The sequence below is a fragment of the Melanotaenia boesemani genome, chromosome 3, assembly GCF_017639745.1.
Source record: "Melanotaenia boesemani isolate fMelBoe1 chromosome 3, fMelBoe1.pri, whole genome shotgun sequence".
NCBI classification, from domain to species: Eukaryota; Metazoa; Chordata; class Actinopteri; order Atheriniformes; family Melanotaeniidae; genus Melanotaenia; species Melanotaenia boesemani.
This window is the reverse complement of record NC_055684.1, coordinates 11,108,152-11,117,873: the sequence shown is the minus strand read 5'-3', so window position 1 is coordinate 11,117,873 and position 9,722 is coordinate 11,108,152.

Below are 9,722 nucleotides of genomic sequence, written 5' to 3'. Positions count from 1 at the left end.
AGAGTCAAAAAAAAAAAAAAAAAAGAGTCCCTGTGCTGTGGAAAACAATCCTGCCTTGTTCCAGTAGCCTACCTAAAAAAATCCCAACCATCTGAACCAAATGACTACAGACCAGTTGCCCTAACATCTCACATCATACAAGTCCTTGAGAAACTGTTACTGACTCACCTCAATAAGCAAGTGAGCACCTTTCAGGACCCATTACAGCTTGCTTATCGTAATGGGCTTGGGGCTGAAGACACCATTACCACCTGCTTCAGAGAGCCCACTCTCATCTGGGCCAATCAGGCAGCACTTTGAGGATCATGTTCTTTAATTTCTCGCATGCTTTTAATACAATTTAGCCTGCTCTGTTATGTGAGAAGCTCAATAAATTCCAAGTGGATACCTCCACTATCACCTGGATCTATGACTAGCTAACAAACAGACCACAGTTTCTGAGACTGAAAGGTTGTAAGTCTGAGATGGTGGTCAGCAGCACAGGAGCACCACAAGGGAATGTACTCTCACCATTTCTCTTCACACTGTACACCTTAGCCTTCCAACACAACTCAATACAAGTCCTGTCAGCTGCGGAAATACTCTGATTACTCTGCAGATGTGGGGTTGAAGCAAGTACAGAGAACCGATCAGTCAGTTTGTGAGATGGTGCAGAAACAATCACCTCATCTTGAACATGAAAGTGTCTACATCCTGGGAAAAGAGTTGGAGGTGGTGAAGTACTCAGAGTCCAGCTGGACAAGAATTTAGACTGGAAATGTAACACAGAAGCCATCTACAAGAAGGGACAGAGAAGACTGAGATAATTTAATGCACTGGTGTCAATCTCCGGTCCTCAAGCGCTGTTATCCTGTAGGTTTTTGTTGTTGCTGTGCTCCAACACACTTGACTGAAATTAAGGTTTATTGTGAAGAAGCTGGCAAGAAGCTGTTGGATCCATTAGATTTGAATCAGGTGTATTTGATCTGGGAAACATCTAAAACCTGGAGTGATAGCAGACCCCGAGGACCGGAGTTTGACACCCCTGAGAAGCTCTTCAGCACCAAGATGTTGCATATCTTCTTTAAGTCTGTTGTGGAAAGTGCAATTAGCTTTGCAGCTGTCTGTTGGGGCAGCAACATCAGAGCCAGAGACTTGAAGGAGCTAAACTGATCAAGATGCTCTGGGTCTGAACTGGGGAACTGGAGCCATGATTGTCCAGAGAAGAATGCTGCACAAGATGCAACAACGTGCATGACAATTCCTCACATCCTCTACAGCAGTGATTTTCAAAATGGGGGCTACAGCCACCTGGGGGACCACCAGGAGGGCACTAGGGGGGCCTCATAAAATTAGAGGGAAGCTAAGGAACTTGGTGGCTAACAGGCTGCTCTGCTCCTCAAGCCAGTGTGTAGCTAGCTAGCACAAAATGGACATAGGCCAAAGGAGCAACCAAAGTTTATTATTCAGTGGAAATACATGGTGATGAAAAGATGTTTGTTAATAATTTTTGTATGCTTAACAAATATAAAAGTTATTGAATGGTGAATAAAAGTAAGAAAATATATTCTGTAAGTTTGGGGGTCCCTGGCCAGGAGCTCATGCATTTTGGGATCTTGACATGGAAAAGTTTGGGAGCTGCTGCTCTACACGTCACAGTATGTTCAGCCAGACTTCAAATAGCTGCAAAACAAAAAGATACAGGAAGTCATTCTTGCCAGCAACCACCACCCTCTGGCACAAGACTCAAATAAAAAAGGCCAATTACAACATTAAAATTTCCCTCTGGGGATAACAAAATATTTTCTATTTAATTTCATTCACATAGCCTCTGTAGTACTGGCCACCATATTTATCTTGCTTAATTACGCCAGTAGTCACTTGTCATTGAATGAGAACGTATTATGTTAGTTACCTCCTGGTCAATTTGTCCTGTTTATAAACAATTAAAAAATAAAATCAGAAAAAAGTGTACTATAAGTGGTCATACCGGACCGCTAGGATGCAAGACATTTGGATCCACCTTTAAATACACTGAACTGTGAAATCGACAAACTCTTACCTCTTGTGGACCAACGGCAGCTCCCCTAGGTAAAAAATAAAAAAAAAGAAATCACAGACTGAGGTTGACTTCTTGTCTTACTCATGATATCTATTATCTTAGCCTTTTAAAAAAAACCACATGAACACACCAGCAAGGTTAAAAATTTGATTTATGTCAAAGGCAGTGCTGCAGGGAGCTTGAGGTGAAACTGAAGGTGACTCAAAAGAAGTTTTTTTAGTTTGACCAATGCAGTCATCTGAATTTTAGCAGGTGTTAATTATGTACCACAACTGATAAATAAAACAGACTATAAATGTGGGTAAAGTGCAGCTGATGCGAGACATAACTGGGGTGACTCACCAAAAATCACAAAAACCTGTGAAGTGGTGATACACTGACTCATCCCAAACAATTACACTGACATCCATAAAGTGCACAAGGTCAAAAACGTGGGCAGAACTAATGATCTCTTTGGAAAAAATAAAGAGGCTGAACTGTATCCAAATAACCCACGAAATTTCTATGAAATAAAACATTGTTGGAAGGCATCAGCATGTGCAGAGCCTGCTGTCCATCTCTGGGCAGGTGGCTGAACATATTGAAGATCACTAGAGGAGGTCCACGTTTATCCCTGCAGGGGTCTTTTAGGAAAATACCACAAGGCAGATTTATGATGCACATCTGGTGGATTTATACTGCTCATAATGTTGCAGATGGCCAAAAACAGTTAATGATCCTGCAGAAATTCATCCACCAGTATGGAAAAGGGACCTAAAAGACAAATGTTTCTTAATACACTTTATGCACTTTAACCCTGTAATGCTGTATGTATCATATTTGATACATACAGTTTCTGAGACCTTTTGCATCACTTTATGGTAAAACCCTGGCTCAAAACCCTGTTGTACACAATCTAATACATGTTTTTTTGGCCCCTGATGGATACATTAATAATACAACAATGCATTACAATAAATTTTGACATGTCACACGGTACTAAACAGTAAGTATACAAAATTAATTTTGGTAATTATTATTTTAAATTATTGTTAAAGTGTGAAATTAAGACTGCCGAAAAAAAAATAAACTTAAAAAAAAAAAGACTTCACCTTTTTTTTGGTCAGGATCTAAAGAATGAAAAAATAAATGAATGAATGAATAAAATATTTATAATGATATATTTAAAAAATAAACAAATGGTTGATATTCATAGACTCATTTATTGTAATCATCTACAATGACAGTAGAGAAATCTAGGGAGTTCATTACTGGTCTAAAGAAGAGGACAATCCATTTTAAATTCAGGAATTTTCCTGAAGTTACTAAAAATAAAAGGAAAAATACATAAAGAACACATATTGGTCATTTTTACAGTTTTCATTTTACAATACAAGGGACCTCACAATAGCTTAGTACCTCCTCCTCCTGCCTCCTCCTCTTGCTACACCACAGATGACAGATAAACAAATCTTTTTCCAGAATCCTGGAGGAACTATGTGATGATCCTGACTCTGTGTGGGTTGAGATAGGTCCCAGAATCTGGAAATAAGATCACTACTGGCTCCATCAATCAGGTATCAGTCATACATCTGTAACTGCTATACATCAGGCAGACATCCTGTTGGTTTTCACAAGAATGAGAATATTTAAACGGCATTTTGGCAACTGGGGGCATTGCTGTGTTGCTCATTATATAATTTTAGAATTTCCCTGAGGGGATTAATAAAGTATTAATGAATTTTATTCATTAAAAAATATATATCTCTAAAAATTGTATCTGGTACATATATTATCTCAGTGTTTGTGTGTGTGTTTCTAAAAAGGTCTAAATGAATGAATAATCACCTTTATCTCTCCTGGAAGCTAAAGTGAAAACATTCTAGTTTTACATGCAAATAAACCTTTGAATTAAAGTCACTAGTCCAGTGATCCACAGTCATCCATTCAGTAAAAAACACATCTTAGGCAATGACGTCTTCACTTTTATTGACATTTCCTTGTTAACAGAACATGGTGTTATGGTTATATAATTGGTGTGGAACAATAAAATCAAACCATATGTAAAAAAAAAAACAAAACAACAATTTTTTTTTACATTTCATATAATAAAAACTTAGTCTTCTTTAAAATCCTCCTGGAATGAGACTGTTCATCCAGTCATTAACATAAACATGCTGATCCAATCAGTCACCATAAAAATGGTTTGACAAATGCAAAGGATGATGGTGTTCATTGTAAACAAGAGAAATAAAAATATAAAACTTTTCAAAAGCTTTTGGTGCTCTTTTTATTTACACAAGCTGATAACTGGTTCCCAACTGGAAAGAACTACACAGCAGAAACAAAACGGTGAGCCAAGGTTGCATTTTTTTCATTTTGATTTTATAATCAACCCATTTAGTCAAAAAACCCAAAAATTAAACAAAAAACCGTATTTACACAAAGACTGTCTCTTTAAGAAAAACTAACTGAAGTGAATCTCTTTTAAAGCTATTCTGTTAAAATCTCCCTATACAAGTAGAAGCTCTTGTCATTGTAATATTATCCAAAGAACATCAATATATCTTCAAAAGGTCTGCCCAGACTACCGCTGATATGTTTTTATTCTTCAACATTTAACTCTATAAGAAAAGATAACATTAGAAACTAAAGGCAACAACAGGCAAGTTCAAGGAAGACTCCGCCACATGAAACCACTCTCCAGACTTACAGGGATGCTCGTCCATGTAAGGTGGAATTAATGAGTTGTGAAATGTTGTTGATTGGTGTGTGGATAGTAAAACTTTCAACATTCATTAAAGCTTTGGAAAATTCTCTGTTCACACTAATTTCTTTGTTGTTCATATCCACTAAAAGCATATTAGAAATGTGACATAAACAGCAGATGTTTTATTGAGCACAAACACACAGGAAATATATTTAAACCAAAGTAAAAGTGAATTGATAATCCATGGATCTGCACTTTGTTCAGGGTCAGAATAAATCACAGAGGGCCCCCGCTAAGGTCTTTATTTTTCTCCAGTATTTTGCACAAATGTATCTAATGAAATGCATCACATTATTTTGCACATATCCTCTTGACCTATAATATTAATGACTAAATTTAGTTGCAGGTTTGGTCTATTTTTAACTTAATGTTAGTATCTCACTGCTGGGGTTGTCAATAACAAAACTTTAAAACAGCTTTACTCCAGCAAATATAATCTAAAAAACATTAATCATCAAGAGGAAAAATGCATTGATTATGCAATTCTCGGCTAATTCTGATGTTAAAGATAATCAAAGGACTAATGGCCCATAGCTGATGCAAACTCTTTAGTCACTTGAAATCTACTAGTTAAAGAATGAAATGTAAATAACAAAAAACTAAACAGTATACTAGTCTCTTCTAGACTACAAAACCTTAATTATAACCTTCAACATCAGTCTAAAAAGAACAACTTTTCATTGCTGACATGACCCAACAAAAGGTTTTGTTTTTGCTGCATGAAATGACTTGTAAAAATATTTTTTGGTGGGGGGCAGAAGTTAAGGGCAAAACCAATTTGACAAAACCACAATAAACATGATAAACATTGCCCACTGTCATCAGTTTATGTTATACTATTTGCTGATCGGCCAGTTTCGTTAATAGGCTGATTTAATTATTAGGCACATCCCTTATACTAGTAATATGAGTAAAATGTTTCTAATGTTTCATGCTGATCCTTTAAATTTATATTAAAATGCTGCTGTGGTAGTTCAGTCTACAGTTAGCTAGCTTAAAAAAAAAAGCCTGTGGAAACCCAGGATACGATCTCTTCGGACAGAACAGTGAAACAAAGAAAAACAGATTAAAACTGTGTTTACCTCAGAGCTGTAATTGTAATAGATGCTGCAGCATGTTTTCAGTGCAGCATCAATATCTGCAGAAAGTGGTACAAACTTATGTTTCTTATGGTTTCATTTTACTTTTAGATTATTATTTTATAGTTTTAGAATTATTTTTAGAAGTTCTTATAGTTTCATTTCACTGTTCCTTTGTGAAAAAAAGGGGACTGGGGATTTGAATTAAGTCATACATGTACAATGACAATGAAGATATTCTATTTTAGATCAACCTCATGCATACCTAAGTGGTTTTTTGACCAGCTGTTAATTTCTACTATAGATTTACAGCCTTTATCATCTTCAAAACCTCATGTCCAGTATGAAACTAATAATTATTATGTAGGTCCTTTAAGGATTTGATTTATAGAGACTATGGGATCTGTAAAACAAGGTGTTTTGAAATAAAAACAAAGTTGTATTTTGGTGTTTGTTAACCAGTTTTCTGAATGAAATGTATGAAGCATGCCTGATTCCTGACAAGCATCACGCTGTGTGAGAGTGGCGATATCAGATGACCAAGTCTACCTTTAAAGGCAACTCACTGTTGTCTGAACCCACCAGAAAACCATCAGACCTTGAATAAAATGACACTGAACTGATACTAAACCCCTGAAATGTAATTTCTTCATATATTTTCAAATTTATTTATTTACTGCGGATCATTGAATTTCCCTGCCTGGCACAGTGACAACCACATCCCGTCCGTTCTTTAATAAAGTGAAGCTGAGTGTAGGTGGACACTATGTGGTGAAAAATAAGAGAAGGAATGTGACACTGGAAAATACAACAACGTAATTGTGGCAGACAAATCCAATACCAGCAGTGGACTTAAGTACAGTTAAGTGCCAGTTTATACCAGGTCTACATACATTATCAGTAAAAGAGGCAGATTTTCAGAGGACCCTTTGCCCTCCATGACAAGTACCGAGCTGAATAAATAAATCCAAACTGAAGAGTTGCGGAAAGACAACATCCACCACTTTAAAAAATCTCATGTACATATAGTCTATAATGTATGACCCATAAGTAATATGAACAATGCAAGCACTACAGTGTGTTTTCTCCAGGTACTCTTCTTCCTTTACCACAGACATCTGCTGAAGTATACAGTAAATTTCTTCTGTAAATCTCAGTCAATATATACAAACATCATGCTCCCAGAGGGTTGAAGTGGTACAGTGGTAGTGTGTATTAACACATATGGACATATTTTCCTCTAAGGTATGACGTGTTGGAAAATGGATCCAACTGTTTACCACTTCACTGGTAAAGTTGAACAAATTGCCATCTTTTTGTAAAAACTTTCTGAAAATTTTCCTGCAAGCTGACGAGAATAATTTAGGAGCAAGAGCTTGTTCCACAAAGACCTTTCAGGCGGGTCAAAGCTGAAGCTAAAATATCAAACACCTTGGGTCAGTATTAGTCACAATTTAGTCATGACCAAATTCTGACTCTTTGATATGATAAACTCAAAATAATCACACCATAAAAATGTGAAATACTTTAAAAAGAATTAAAAATAAAGCAAGCACATCATAATTAAAGTAAAAATCCCATTCCATTGTGGTATGGGAAATTAAGGTTAGCTAACGAGATAGACTGAGCCAAGCGTAATATACCTTATGCACCTGTTTCATATCATTTAAAACTGACTTTGTTAAAGTCATTGGCAAAGACAAAAGCTAAATCTTAAGAAAAGCCAACTAGCTAGAATTCAGCTAAGCTAGCTCTTCACAAAAATAATGTAAATTAGTATGAATGTTTCTTTAAAGTCACATACTGTAGTTAAAACCACATTCAGACTTGTTTCATCTGACACTACAACACCATTGAGATGTGTGTTATATAAAAAAGAACAAAGACAGAGAACTGTATAAAACTGTAAAATGGAAGTTAATTCCCACAGCTACTTTGGCTAACAAGAAAAATTTAGCTAATCCTAATTTATGCATTTTTATATAATTTTAAAGACGCTCTTTTTTTCTTTAGTGTCTAAGTGTGTTAAAACAAAAAGGACAACATCTAAATCCCTAACTGTACAACAAAGAAAAAACAAAAAGGAAAAGACAAGAAACTGCAAGCTAACCAGCCTAGCTTAGCAAAGTTGCATTTTACTTCAGTAGATTTCAGGTGATTTAATGTAATGTATCTAATTTATCATTAATTTCTTAACTTTGATAAAAATAAAAAAAACATTTGATTCTTGTAGTGTACTTTTTACATCTGTAGCTTAAGACTGCCAAAATATAGTCACTAAAATCAATTCAATTCAGCTTTTTCTGTAAAGCATCAATTAATGGCAAAGCAATCTCAAGATGCTTTTAATGACAGTCCAGTTTAGTCCAATTAAATGTAATCCAGTTATAATAGAATTTAAAGTGGCATGTGCAAACAAACAAACAAAAAAACAAAAAAAACAAGAATCCAAAGAATGTCTCTGAAACATGTACCTGACATCTTCAGTAAAAACCCTGTACACACCTTATTTAATTCTGTCTTTGACCAGGAGTTACACAGGAGTTCCATCAAAGTTTAGACATAAATTTAAATATGGGGGACTATGAATATCAATAATCTGTTTGACTTCAAAGATGAGTCTTTGATAATTTGACCATAGATGCATCAGACATAGAAATAGTTTACCTCATGATACAATAGTTTGCTTTGTGATCCAACAGGAGGTGCTCTAGTGTCAGCTACACCCGAAGATCTATGATTAACAAACAACACATTTCCTATTTCCTGTCATACTGATTTGAGTTTTTTTCCTGATGTGTTGTTGTCTTCTTTGGTCGACATGTATGTTTCCCTTTTACAATCTTCCCTTTTTGTTTGTACTTGCTCTAAATGTTTGGTGCAGCTGACTCTAAGTGGAATTACCTTCTTGTATTCTGTAATCCTTTCCATTGTTCCCACTGGCAGCTCTTGTTAGTCATGTTTCCCTTAAGCTCTGCAAACACTTACTTTAACTGCAGATTAATTTGCATATCTACACTTGTGCAGATATTTGTTTTAGAAATGCAAATTACAAATTAAATAATCCCCCCCCCCATCAAAATACGAAGATTCCATATTTTTCGAGCTCTAGTTTGATTATAAATTTGGTATTAATAATATTGGTTTAATTATTTCCTCAGGCTTGTTTATCCGTTTATCTATGTTTACCTTTCTCCAATTTTAGCTTCTCTTCTCTGGCTTCCTGTAAATTCTCAAACTGAATTTGGATTTAACAGGAATTTTCCAAACAGAGCACTTCTCCCTCAGACTGTAGGTTTACCTGCGGTTCTTAGAGGTTCTGAAAGTAAAATGGGAGGCAGAACCTTCAGTTGTCAGAACCCTCTTTATTGAAAACCAGCTCCCAGGTTGGGAGACCACTACCCATTTAAGATTAGGTTTCAAACTTTCCTTTTTGATCAATTAATAGTTATGTATGGTTTTGTGACCCTTTCTCAGCAGGTATCCCTGGCTTATAGTTATAGTGCTTGTTGACCCCTCTTTCCTGTCCTCTCCATCCCCAACCAGTCCCGACAGATGGCTATTCTTCCTGGTTCTGATGGAGTTTTTTCTGTCCACGGTCACCCTGTGCAGCTCAGGATGGAGGACTGAACTGAACTATACCTGTAAAAGTGCCTTGACATGAATTTGACAAAAATTGGTGCAATAAAAATAAAACTAAAATGAATTGTGATTTGTTTTGTTTTTCTACTAAATGAAACAGATGAAGACAGCAGTGATTCAGCAGTTTTGACTCCAGAGATCTCTTTGTGGAAAACAGCTTTTCAGTTTTATTTCCTTCCATTTTTGACAAAGCTGAGGAAATACAGAGAGA